Source organism: Vombatus ursinus, unplaced genomic scaffold, assembly GCF_900497805.2.
Source record: "Vombatus ursinus unplaced genomic scaffold, bare-nosed wombat genome assembly UNPS02014779.1, whole genome shotgun sequence".
In the NCBI taxonomy this organism is placed as follows: Eukaryota; Metazoa; Chordata; class Mammalia; order Diprotodontia; family Vombatidae; genus Vombatus; species Vombatus ursinus.
In genome coordinates, this window is record NW_020954557.1 from 2,442,322 (window position 1) to 2,456,078 (window position 13,757).

General features: G+C 37.1%; 1 pseudogene; it reads right to left on the reverse strand.

Moving 5' to 3' along the window:
• Window positions 1-11,265: 11,265 nt before the first annotated feature.
• Window positions 11,266-11,511, reverse strand: LOC114045601 (annotated as a pseudogene).
• Window positions 11,512-13,757: the final 2,246 nt, after the last annotated feature.

A 13,757-nucleotide genomic window follows, 5' to 3' on the forward strand; every position in this document is an offset into this window, starting at 1 on the left:
TATATGCCAAACAATTTAACAATTTAAGTGAAATAGAAGAATACTTACAATAATATAAACTGCCTAGATTAACAGAAGAGGAAATAGTCTAAATAAGCTCATTTTAGAAAAAGAAATTGAGTAGGCCATAAATGAGATTCCTAAGGGAGGAGGGTACATCAGGACCAGATAGATTTACAAGTGAATTCTATCAAACATTTAAAGATCAATTAATTCCAATATTAAATAAATTACTTGGAATAATAGGCAAAGAAGCAGTCCTACCAATTTTCTTTTATGAAACAAATATGGTGCTGATACCTAACCCAGGAAGAGCAAAAACAGAGAAAGAAAATTATAGATCAATTTCATTAATGAATATGGATGCAAAAATCCTAAATAAAATGCTAGTTAGGAGACTACAGCAATATATCACAAAGATCATAAATTGTGACTAAAAGGGATTTATATCAGGAGTTCAAGAATGGTTTAATGTAAGGAAAACTTAAAATAATTATATCTAGAAGTAATAAAGCTCATATGATTATATTAATAGATGCAGAAAAAGCTTTTGACAAAATACAACACTCATTCCTATTAAAAATACTTGAAAGCGTAGGTATAAATGGATTTTTCCTTAAAATGATAAGAAGCATCTACCTAAAACCATTATTAAGCATTATTTGTAATGGGAATAAGCTAGAAGCCTTCCCAGTAAGATTAGGAGTGAAACAAGGATGCCTATTATCACCAATATAAGAGAAGAAGAAATTGAAGGAATCAGAATGGGCAATGTGGTCATAAAATTATCACTTTTATAGATTATATGATGTTATACTTGGAAATCCTAGACATTCAACTAAAAAGTCAACTGAAACAATACTTTCAGCAAAGTAGCAGGATATAAAACAAGCCCATATAAATCATCAGCATTTCTAAATATTACCAACAAAACCCTGCAAAAAGAGATTGTAAGAGATAGCCCATTTAAAATAACTGTAGACAACATAAAATACTTGAGAGTATACCTGCCAAGACAAAACTCAGGAACTATATGAAACGTAATTATAAAATACCTTTTATACAAATAGTCAGATTTAAATAATTGGAGGAATATTAATCGTTCATGGGTGGCAGAGCCAATGTAATAAAAATGGCAATTTTACTTAAACCAATGTACTTCTACAAATTCATCCAAATTAAATTGCCAAAAAGTTATTATACTGATCTAGAAAAATAATACAATTCATTTGGAAGAACAAAAGGTCAAGAATATCAAAGGAATTAATGGAAAAAATAGAGAGAAAAGAGGTTTAGCAATACCAGGTCTTAAACTATATTATAAGGCAGTAATTATCAAAACTATCTGGTACTGGCTAAGAGACGAAAAGGTAGATTGGTAGAAGAGAGTAGACATTTAGTACACAGCGGTAAATGATTATAGTGACCTTGTGTTTGACAAACATAAAAATTTAAGCATTTGAGATAAGAATTCATTATTTGGTAAAAATTGTTGGGAAAACCAGAAAGCAATCTGGCAGAAATTGAGCATAGGCCAATATCTTACATCATTTACCAAGATAAGGTCAAAATGGATACATGACCTAGATATAAGGGGAAATATCATAAGAAAATTAGAAGAACATGGAACATATTACCTATCAATCTTATGGATAGGATAAGAATTTATGAATAAACAAGATAGAGCATTGTGTGATGTAAAATGAATAATTTTGACTACATTTGATAAAAATATTTTGTAAAAATAAAACCAAATGTAGCCAAGATTTGAAGGAAAGCAGAAAATTAGGAAAAATTTGATAGACTATTTCTGAGATAAAGGTCTTATATCGCAAACATATAGATAACTTTGTCAAATTTGTGAGAATATGAGTCATTCCCCAACTGATAAATGGTCAAAGGATATAAACAGGCAGTTATTCAATGAAAAATTCAAAACTATATATACTCATATAAAAATGCTCCAAATCATTATTGATTAGATAAATGAAAATTAAAACAGCATTGAGATCATTGCATGTCTATCAGATTGGCTAAAATGATAGAAGGGAAAAATGACAAATGTTTGAGGAGATATGGAAATATTGGGATACTAATACACTGTTGGTGGAACTGAACAGATCTAACCATTGTGGAGAGCAATCTGGAATTATCTGGAAAAATATGGAATTATTATCTGGAATTGTCTGGAATTATAGACCCGTTGATCCAGCAATACCATTATTAGGTCTGGTTCCCAAAGTGATCAAGAAAAAGGAAAAGAACCTATATATTCTAAAATATTTATAGCAGCTTTCTTTGTGGTGGCAAAGAACTGGAAGCTCGGAGAATGCCCATTAATTGGGAAATGGCTAAACAAGTTTGTAGCATATGATTGTGGTGGGATACTACTGTGTGGTATGAAATGATGAGCTGGTTAATTTTAGAAAAAGCATAGAAAGACTTGCAGGAAATAATGAAGGATGAATTGAGCAAAACCAAGAGAACATTATATATAGTGAGAGCAATATTGTTCAAGGAATAACTGTGAATGACTAATAATACTTATTTCAAGTATTATAAATACTCAAATCAACTACAAAGGACTATAAAAGAAGATGCTATCTACCTCTAGAAAAAAAATTGATAAAAAAAGTATGTATAGTATGGTTTCACACACACACACACATATCTGTGTCTAATGGTGGCCATCTCTAGTATGTGGTGTGGACGTAGAGAGGAAAAACAATAAAAAATGTACAACAGAGAACAAAACTCAGAAAGAAGCACAGAAAATCAGAGTAGCTTTGAAAACAATGTGTAATATTTATTGCATAATTTTTCAAAAAATATAAATAGTATGAAGGAGATTAATGATTTTATATTGAATTTTCTCTTTGTGTTGTGCTGTGTAAATGGAATTTTTTTAAGTTCAAAAATTAATAAATTTCTTTTCCTAAAGAAGTTATTTGGTGAAGGTCAGTGAATCATCAGACAGTAAATCACTCTTAGAGTGGATGAAACAAGCAAGGTTCCTTTGAATTTGTTCTATCAGGAAGGCTAGAGAGTGGCCAGATGGAAGGGAAAATGGCAAGGAGATACAGACCAAAGGGACAAATAGAAGAACAGAGGGATGTTTGAAAAAAGGGAAGTTGGTCAGAGAGAGATTGCCAGTAGGGGTAGATAGCGTCTTAAACTGGTATTTTGAGATCAGACTTAAACATTGAAAATTGATTCAGAACATAATCTCAAGTCTGGCAAATTCTATTTTGAGGAAAGAAAAAAATAACCCACCACCAAATACCCAGAATTCCTCATCAGTGATCAAAAAGATGAAATTTAAGCTAAACAGAAGTTTTTATTTTTAAAATATAATCCAGAATGAGTTGCCTTTATGTGGACAGTGGGCATTAGCAGGCTAGAACATGTGACACATGAAGAACTGTGTAGGAGAAAGTGAGTAAAGGTTATCATCAGAGAAATACATGGCCAAGGAATGAAGCTTGGGATGGTCATTCAAAGGATAACAAATGGACAGTCTGCGCACTCTGTTGGTATCCTTGTGTTGTGAAAAGAACTAGAGAAAGGTCCCCGGGACTGGAGCCCTTCTAAATAACATGGACATGATTTGGATTAGGGCACAAGATAGGCAGGCATGAAAGGATGATGATCTGAATGGTTGGAGGGAAGAATCCACTTCAGTGAGATCACTGATACCTTGAAGTATTGAAAGTACTCCATAATGGCCACTAGCAGGCCACCCTCTTGTTAATCTGAGTCCTATCCAAATCGTGTTTCTATGGGGTTTCCTCCTTTGGCCAGAGAATGGTAGAAGACCCTCCTAATAGCACTCCAGCAATATGCTGTCAGTCAACTTGACTGGCCTGCTTGGTTTTTCAATTTTTGAATTAGTGTGAGGAACTAAGGAAGGAAGAGTGTTTTCTGAGGAACCAAGGCAGTGAGAGGAAGATGTGTAGTAAGCCCTGAGAAGCTTACCAATAGCTGTCAGTACCACATATTATCTTAAGATACTAGCTTGGGCAGTATAATTTAGTAACCAGTTCTTTCCCCTACATCCCTATTCATCCCTTGGGCGAACTGAAAATGTTTGAAACTGACTCAGCTTGTATACCCTCACCTGAGGTCTGAAGGTGTCATTTCACTATGCTGATTAACTAATGCCAATAAGATGCATTCACTGTTAGGACTGTTTTTGCTTAATTAGGTTTTTTTCTTTATTTAAAAAAAATAGAGGGGGCAGAATAGCCAGAAATGATTATGATATAAAAACAAAAGTAGCAGGAACACTTTCTTAGAAAAGGAAAGGAAGGAAGGAAGAAAAGAGGGAAAAAAAAGTAATGTAATTATTAGAATCAGTTAGTGCCAAAGTTCCAAGTCATCAGAGTAGTCCTCAAACCTATTTCTGCTCCAACATGAAAGCATTTTCCAAGTGTCTTTCAGGAGTGTGCTGGAGCTAACTTCTGCTAGCTAGTGAGTTGATTGCTAAATTGGCACATGAACATTTATGCGTTGGAAATCAGCAACTACTGTTGCCTTCTGAGAGGAGACACTTTTTCTAACTTTGTAGTTTAAACCTCGGGGATTCTAGGAGATCATTTTAGGCCAGTGTGGGAAAGATTTAAGGGCAAACGACTATTGGTAGCTTCTCAGGTCTTATCACACTGCTTTCTCTCCCTTCAGTTGGCTGCCTTGATTTCCCAGAAAGAACTCTTCCTTCCTTATGTAGAGTAAGGTAGTAGATTATGTTAAGGCCAAGTTAGTCCTAGACATAACTAAATGGTAAATACACTTGCCTTAAGTCTCTTCTCTCTTTCAGTATCTGTTCCCTCACCTGCAAAAAGAGGAAGTTGAACTTTTCCAACTATTTGGGAAGAAGTAGCTAGGTTTTTTTTTCTTTTCTCTCAAAAATCCTATTCTTACTAGTCTTAAGTTTAAAAAGAAACTTTAAGCAGTGGTAGGTTAGGAAATGTTTAACAATCAAATCTCCAAGGAAAAAAGTACATGCTAGACACACTTTTAAGTTTAATTTGCATTTATCCATATCCTTATCAGTGGGCAAACACTTTGTTTCCAGTTCTTTGCTGCCATAAAAAGTGCTACTCTATAAATATTTTTGGCATATATTGGTTTTCCATTCATGTCTTTGACCTCCTGAGGGTCATATGCCCAGTAATGTAATCTCTGGGTCTAAGATATATGCAATTTAGTCATTTTCCTCACACAATTCCAAATTTGTTCAATGAGCAATTTCAGTAACAGTTATATTATTAGCATATAGGTTTTCAAGGCAAATATCTTTATGTCCTTTGCTTTTGGTATCTATTGGTCCCTGTCACCATGTCTGGTAAATGGGCTGTCATCCTGAAGAAAAAATTGGCAAGATCAGTGGAAGGCAGGGAAGGGTTACCCTATAGGACAATAGTCTTTATGAGATTGATGTTGAGCAAAACTGTTACACTGGAGCATAATGTCATTTCAACAGCACCAGCATTAGTTCCCTCGGGCAACCTCCCCTGCTGCCTTTCCAGGGGCCTCCTCGAGTCAACTCCATCTTCTTCCCCTCTGCCAAAAAAGAAGGTGGGGGTTGCGGGGTAGGAATAGGATGGGAGAGTACGATGGAAATGAAGCTTCTGTTACTTTTTTTAAAAATGGTAACATCCCAGATGTAAATAAGTGCACATTCCCAGGGAAAACACTGGGTTAGAAAGTGAGAACATCTTATGTAGTGAGGAAAAGATCTGAATAGAGAAGACTTGCACAAAATAATGATTCGCAAAATGAGCAGAACCAAGAGAACATTGTATACAATAACAGCAATATTATTTTAAGAATGACTTTGAGTGAATAAGTTATTTTGACTATTACAAGTATCCAAATTAACTATAAAGGACATATGAAGAAAGACACTATCTGCATCCAGAGAAAGGATTGATAAATAGAAGTATGTATAGAATAATTACACACACATATACATATATACTTATTTGTGTCTAATGGTAGCCATCTCTACAGTTGAGGGGAGTAGAGAAGAAAAAAAAGAATAAATTTCCATGATAATTTTGTTGTATATTTGAAAGGAGTAGCAAGTTGTGCATAGTAGAGTTGCGGTTTCATGGCCAATCATCCTTTTTATTGTGCAATTATAGAAATGCTTGTTTTATTCCATAAACTAAAATAAAGAAAAAAAGAAATCTGAAGGATAAGTAGTGTGGTAATTAAAAATCCTTTAACTTTTAGGTATAAGAGAGCTTAATAAATGTAATCTACTGCAATTATTTAAAATAATCCAAAAAGCAGAAAAGCTACACATGGATAGTTGAGTAGGCTGGATGAAAACAACAGATATTTATTAAAAATCTACACTGCAGCTCAATCTACATTGGATTTAGTGCATGGGCTGTTAACCTGAAAAGCTTAGTTAACAGGGCAGAAAAATTTCTCATAGTAAATGATGAACCTTTAAATTTTAAGGGTTGGGATGAGGAAGCAGGCTAGGCAGGAAAGGAGACTGAGGTAATAAAGTATCAGGTATGGGCTTTGAGGCATTTCTGTTCACAGGTCCCCAGCTGGAATTTTTATCAAACTGATGTCTAGGTTTTCTAAAGATAAGAACTTTATCATGATCAACATTGTCAGAAGGGCACCTCAGAGGCCCTAGCCCAACACTCTCATTTTAAAAACGAACAACTAAGAGCCAGAGAAGTTAAGCACCTTGAAGAAGGTCACATAAATAGTAAGCATCAGAAGTGGGATTCAAACTCTGCTGACTCCAGGGCTACTGTTCTTTCCATTGTACCAAACTGCCTCTCAAGGTCCCCAAGAACAAAAACCCAGTTTATTTCTTCTCTTCTGCCATCTAATTGTACAGAGAGAATGATCTCATCCTACTACACTATGGCAATCTGCAAATTTGGTTCAGCATCTGTTTCTTGGTCCTTGCCAACAGACTTTACTAACCATGATGATGTGTGATGTAGCTATAAAGATTCTGCTGCAGGACAAATCCTGTATAATAGAATTGATTCCATGTTCTTGTTCTTTTATCAGTCTGTGTTTATAGAGAAAATGGTGTGTTATGGTATTACTGCAAATATATTTAAATGAAATATAAAGTAAGATTAAAATATGTTGGGGTTTTTTTAAGTATAATGTTTTATTTTGTAGGGTTTTTTTTGCAGGCAAGATTACAGATAAGGATAGAAGTGCTTCTTTTAGGAACTAGAAGCTGTTAATAGTTGAATTTAATTTGACAAACATTTACGAGGCAGCTTCAATTAAACAGTCTCTGTACCCCAGAAGCTTACATTCTGCTAATGGGATGAAGTATGTATGCCAGTGAGTAAATGCAAGGTAGGAAGACAAGGTCAAGGGAGAGATGGATCAACTTGCTTCTCTAAAGGCCCACACATCAGAGGAAATTCTAGGACTAGAAGACAACTAGTTTAGGTAGGTGAGTGAATGAGATGAGTCAGTTTAGGAATTTGGCCTTCACAAGTAGTAGGGAGAGCAATGTCTATTGGGTTGCAGGAAATTTAGTGAGTTTGTATGGAAGCAGTGGTCACGTAGGGCAGAGAGCAAAGAGCCTTAGAGTCAGAGTCTGAATGCTCATGGTGCTACTTAGTACTTGTTTTACCTTGGACAAGCAACTTAACCTCTTTTGACCTCATTTTGTCACCCATAAAATGAGTGCATTGGGCCTAATGACTTCTGATCTCAAGTGCCATAATGCAGAACTTTTGATATGTTGATGCAATGTTTAAGTCAATGAACTACCGTTTGCTAAGTCAACTATCAGTCAATCAATATTTATTAACCACCTACTATGTGCCAACTGCTGGAGACACAAAGAAAAGCAAAAAAGAGTCCTTGTCCTCAAGGAGCTTGCAGTCTATTGGGGGAGACAGTATGCAACCAATTATGTACAAAAAAAGATAGTTACAGGATAAATCAGAGAAAATAAACACAAAGAGAAGACACTAGTATTCAGTGGGAGAGAGACTGAGAAAGGCTTCTTATAGAAGGTCAGATTTTAGCTGGGACTTGAATTAAGTCAGAAGGTAGAGAAGAGAAGGGTGAGCATTCCATACATGGGGCACAAACTATGAAAACACACATTCAGGAGAGAGAGGGTCACATGGGACGAACCACAAAGAGGCCAATGGGACTGAATCTTACGTGGTGAGGGGAAAGGGTGTAAGTTGTAAGAATACTGAAAAGATAGAAAGGGGAAAGGTTATGGATGGAGTACTTTGAGTCTCCTGTAAAATATGTCAAAAGTTTCTCTGTAAAATGTGTTCTTGGCATTAACAGGTGAGCTTCGGGCCATCTTCTGATGGCATGATGGGTATATGAAAGTTTTGATGAAAACTTAGTCCAATATCGAAAGATTGATTGAGAAGAAAATACTCAATAGGAAAAAAAAATTAACAGTGTTGCAAAATGGGGGACGGAGGGAAACTTTGACTTTTGACTGATAGAATAATTCTGCCAATTTCTCTTTGTGAAGGTTTATTATTTACGCTTAGTAACTCTTGCAATCTCCAATATTGCAAAACAGAGATTTAAAAATAACATCTACTTTCTCTTTAAGTGGTTGTCTTAAAATTTAATGAGATCCATGGCTTTCTTAACATTTTGCCAAGTGCCACAACCCCGCAATATGGCCCAGGAATGGCATCATTGCCAGGCCATATGGCCAATTGTGAAGACTGTGGCAAATGGTCAGAGGATAAGATGTTAACTTCTTGGAAACACAGCATTATGGCAGAAAAATACATTAGGGAGGAAATCCTTCAACTCACATCCTTATCTTGTCAATTTTAAATATACAAACAGGATCATAAACTTCAGATCAGGAAAGATTCTAAGCAATCACCTAGTCTGAGGGCCCTTAAATCTTGTGTGTGTATGTGTCATGAATAGTCTACCTAAGCCTATGGACCTCTTCTCCAATAAATAGATAAATCTAGTACTTACTGTGTGCTAGGTACTGTGATAAGCAGTAGGAAAACAAATACAGTTACCCCTTCCTCATCATGACTTTCCCCATCATGGTTTTGATATATTATGGATCAGTACAAGAAATTAAACGGGAATTTTGGGGGAGTTTTGTGAAAGCCACAGATGGCATGCAAAGGCCAGCAAATGACACAGAGCCTATGACCAAATACTTAATCCAAATTTTACAATAAGGTACTGTAAACACCCCATTAAAAAAAGAGGAAAAAAAATCATAGTACAAAGGGAGGGCCAAAAACTTTTATGTGGATCTTCCAGATTGTAGGGGCATCATGCCTCTAGCCCCCAGGATGTAGAAGAGATAATTGTAAAAGCAGAAAGAAAGTCTCTACCCTCAGGGAGCTTACATTCTAATGGGGGAAGATGATACAGAAAAGTGAGGTGCAAAGTGTGAGTGTGGGGTTGTGGGAGAGGTAGTCAGGTTGAGCAAAGTGTCAAAGTCTAAAGAGACAGGTAAGTCAAGTGACAAGTGAGCCTAGCGGAAGTGGACATTTCCTCACATGGAGATTTCAGCAGGAACTCACCAACCAGAGGAGAGACTGCAGGAGCAAATACATCTCCAATTTGAGAAGGCAGCAGGGATGGAGATATAGAAGTTGGGAGAGTCAGGAGTGGAGCTGGATTAGGAGTTCTCAGAATAATTTTATTAAATGCATAAAATGAAATACATGGGATACAAAAAAAGCCAGTTATATCAAAATAAGATTATTTTTAAAAATTTAAAGAAGTCCACCTACCCCGGATTAAAATTCTCTGGTCTAGTCCAACCCCATCATGTTGTAGATGAGGAAAACTGAGGTCAAGAGAAATGAATCTATTAGATTGTAAACTCCTTGAAATCAGGGACTGAATTTTTATTTGATTATTTTTTATTTTTAAATGTAAATATTATTTTATTTTTTCCAATTACATGTAAAGACAACTTTCAATATCCAGTTTTTATAAGATTTTGAGTTCCGTTTTCATCCTCCCTCCCTTTCCTCCCCTGTCCCCAAGACAGCAAGCTATCTCATATGACTTATACATGTGCGATCATGTAAAACATATTTCTACACGATTCAAATTGTCAAAGAAGAAATAGAACAAAAGGAAAAAACCACAAAGAAAACAAAGTGAAAATAACATGCTGTGATCTGCGTTCAGACTCTATCCAGGGACTGTCTTTTGCCTCTCTTTGTATTCCCAGTGCTTAGCATAATGCTTGACACAAGGTAAGTGCTTAATAAATGTTTATTGAATGAATGAATGAGGTGATTTGTCCTAAGTCATAAACTGGAGACATTAACGTACACATCAATAGCCCCTGAAATACTTGGCCTCCAAGTTAATCCATATTTTCAACTTCCATGACTTACCCTTTCACTCCATTGCAACTTTTTTTTTGTTTGTTTTTTTAGGCAATTGGGGTTAAGTGACTTGCCCAGGGTCACACAGCTAGTAAGTGTCAAGTGTTTGATCTGAGGTCGGATTTGAACTCAGGTCCTCCTGACTTCAGGGCAGGTGCTCTATCCACTGCCACCTAGCTGCCCCTCCATTGCAACTTTCCAGGATGCTTATACCATAGGTTTCACCATCAGAAATACTTGTGTTATCTCCTTGATACCGAACCTTGAAATTCCTTTCTCACCATAACCTCCTACTCTTCCACCTCTCTGCCTCACACCTCCTAAATCTATTTTTATTTCTCATTCTACTTTTTGCATTTATCTATATAAATGTTGTATTCCTACCAAAAACCCTAGAATGTATGCTCCCTGAGGGCCAAAATTGTTTTTTATTTTTGTCTTTGAATCCCCAGAGCCTAATACAACACTTTGCATACTAGTATGCATATATAGAAGCAGCTAGGTGGCACACGTAGGTGAATTTGGAGTCTGAAAGACCTGTGCTCAAATCCTCAGCTTCTTGAGGACAGGAACTTTCTTTTGTGTCTTTCTCTCATTAGTGAGATCCTTTTAGGGCCTCTAGTTTGTGAAAGAGGCCAGGCCAGCCAGCCTTCATTCCCCTCCCAGATCTGCCATTACTTACAGACTTCAAAACAATGTTGGGCACCTTCTCCACAAAGCCCCCTCACTTTTGTTTGTTGTTTTCCCCCATTAGAATGGAAGCTTCTGGAGGGCAGGGACTGTCTTTCTTTTTGTTTGTATTTGTAAAAGACACTGGGATGGGGAGGGGGAGTCTCTCAGGAGAAGATGCTTAAGCTGAATCTCAAAGGCACGACTTTTTTTTTTCCCTCCCCCCCTCCCCCATTTTAGTACAGGTGGAACATTGAATGGTTCCTTCACTTCAGCTCCTTCACAGCCAAACCAGGAGGCAGGGACTGTTTAAGTATCTCTGCCTTCTCTTTGTCCGTGATGACCAGTGTGTACAGGTACCTGCTGCAGCGAACCTTAAACTTCACATTGTCCTTGTTTTTCTTGATCTTGACAGATTTGGCATCTTTTCGCCTGGCTGTGAGCAGGAAGTCTTTATTTCCTCGATTTTTCGGGGCATAGCGGCGGCGGCGGCGGCGGCGGCGGCGGCGGCAGCAGGACTAGGGGCAGCGCGTGGTCGGGGAGGTCACGCAACTGCCGAGGGGCAGAGAGCAAGAGGCACGACTTTTAAGTGATGGAGGTTAGAAGGGAGAAGTTCCCGGCAGGAAAGACAATCAGTGTAAAGGTATATACAGATGGGAGGTCATGTGGGAAGACAGCAAGTAGACCACTATGGCTGGTACAGAGAATGCATGGAAGTAGGAAATGTATAAGAAACTTGGAAAGGTTTAGAACAGATTTAAATGCCAAACAGGAGTTTATATTCAGTCCTAGAAGTAATAGAGAGCCATTGGAATTTATCGAGTGTATGTGTGTATGTGTCTCGGGAAGGTGATGTGGTCAGAGTTCGGTTTAGGAAAATCATTTTCCTAACATTTTCCAACACAGTAACCATTTGGTTGCAGTTTGGACACTGGATTGGAGTGGGATAGAGACTCTACAATATTGCTTCCACTTGCCTTTCTAGTCTTATTTCATATTATACCCTTTAATGCTATCTCTACACTAATCAAATTGACCTGCTAGTTGTTCCTTCCATGTGACAGTCCATCTCCCATTTATAAAGGAGGGTGTCCTACATCCAGAACACACTCCCTTCTCCTCTCTGCCTCTTGGAATCTCTGACTTCCTTCAAAACACAAGTAAGGTGCCACCTCCTCCACGAGGTACTCCATGAGCACCCTAAGTTTTCAGTGTTTCTCTCTACTGAAATTACTTTGTACAACTTTGTATATACTTTTAGTTAACTTTTGTGTACGTGTTATATCCTCCAAGTACAATCTACACTCCTTAAGGTCAGAGACTAACTCTCATTAGTCTTTGTATTCCCAGAGGTTTATTGGAACCAGCCCCAACCAGCTTGAGAGAGTCTGTTGTTAAACTGTCAGTCTGAGCATTTACACCTCAGAAATTGAGAAACTCTACAAATCAGGGCCTGATTTATTACTGTATTAATTGTCTAAACTTAAGAAAGCAACATAAAATTGTTAATAATGCAGATTAAAGTTAAGTGGGATTTATCAAAGAACTGGTTGTTAACTATTTTACCAGCACACCATTGCTAGTAATAACACAATATCTTTCACGTAGCAGTCACAATATTTAATTGAATGATTTATGTTGCATTTTTTGAAAAATTTGGTTCATTGTTGAAGACATGTACTTTACAAAAGTAATCAGATCAGTTTTTTGTTGTCCTCACCATATCAGAGGTCTAAGTGCCCTGACCAGGATGTTGTCTGCCTTTGCAGTAGGGCACCTGCAGAAGATACAACCCAAAGGGAAGGAGACAGATTGGACTCAGGGCCAGAGACCCAGAAAGGGAACTAGCAAGCGCGACTTTTTCAGTATTTGTTTGTGTTTTGGTGAATCCAGGGTGCTAAGAGATTGATTACATGGCTCTTCCTCTCATTTAAACCTCTCAGCTCTTCCACTCATTTAAATATATGCGTAGAATCATAGACTCACAGAAGATTAAAGGTGGAAGAAACCTTGAAAATTGATGAGTCCAACTTCCTCATTATTTAAAATCAGATTTAAAAAAAAGTTGTCAAGCATTTATTTTTTCTCCCTTCTTCCTCTTCTCCCTAATCCTCCCTCCCCTGCCCCCAAAGGAAAAAAAAAAGACAAGGAAAACAAAACCCTTGTAACTAATAAGCATAGTCAAGCAAAACAAATTTCCACATTGGTTATGTCCAAAATACATGTTTAATTCTGCACATTAGTCTATCTCTCTGTCAGGAGGTGAGCAACATTCTTCATCACTAGGCCTTTGGAATTAGAGTTGATCAGAGTTTTTAAGTTGGCCCCATCTTTCCAGTCATCTTACACTTTAAACACCCCCAAGTACTCTGTGTTCCAATGACACTGGCCTCATTGCTATTCCTCACACACAAAACTTTTTTCTCCTGACTCTGGGAATTTTACTGGCTGTCCCCCCATGTCTGGAATTCTCTCCCTCTTCATCTCTGCCTCCTGGCTTCTCTAGCTTCCTTCAAATCCCAAATAAAATTGTATCTTCTACAGGAAACCTTTCCCAAACCTTCTTAATTCTAGTGCCTTCCATCTATTTTTATTTCCAATTTATCCTGTATACAGTTTGTTTGTACATAGTTTGCATTTTGTCTCTCCCATTAAACTGTGAGCTACTTGAGAGTAGGGTCTATTTTTTATTGCCTTTCTTTGTTTTCCCCAGGGTTTAGCACT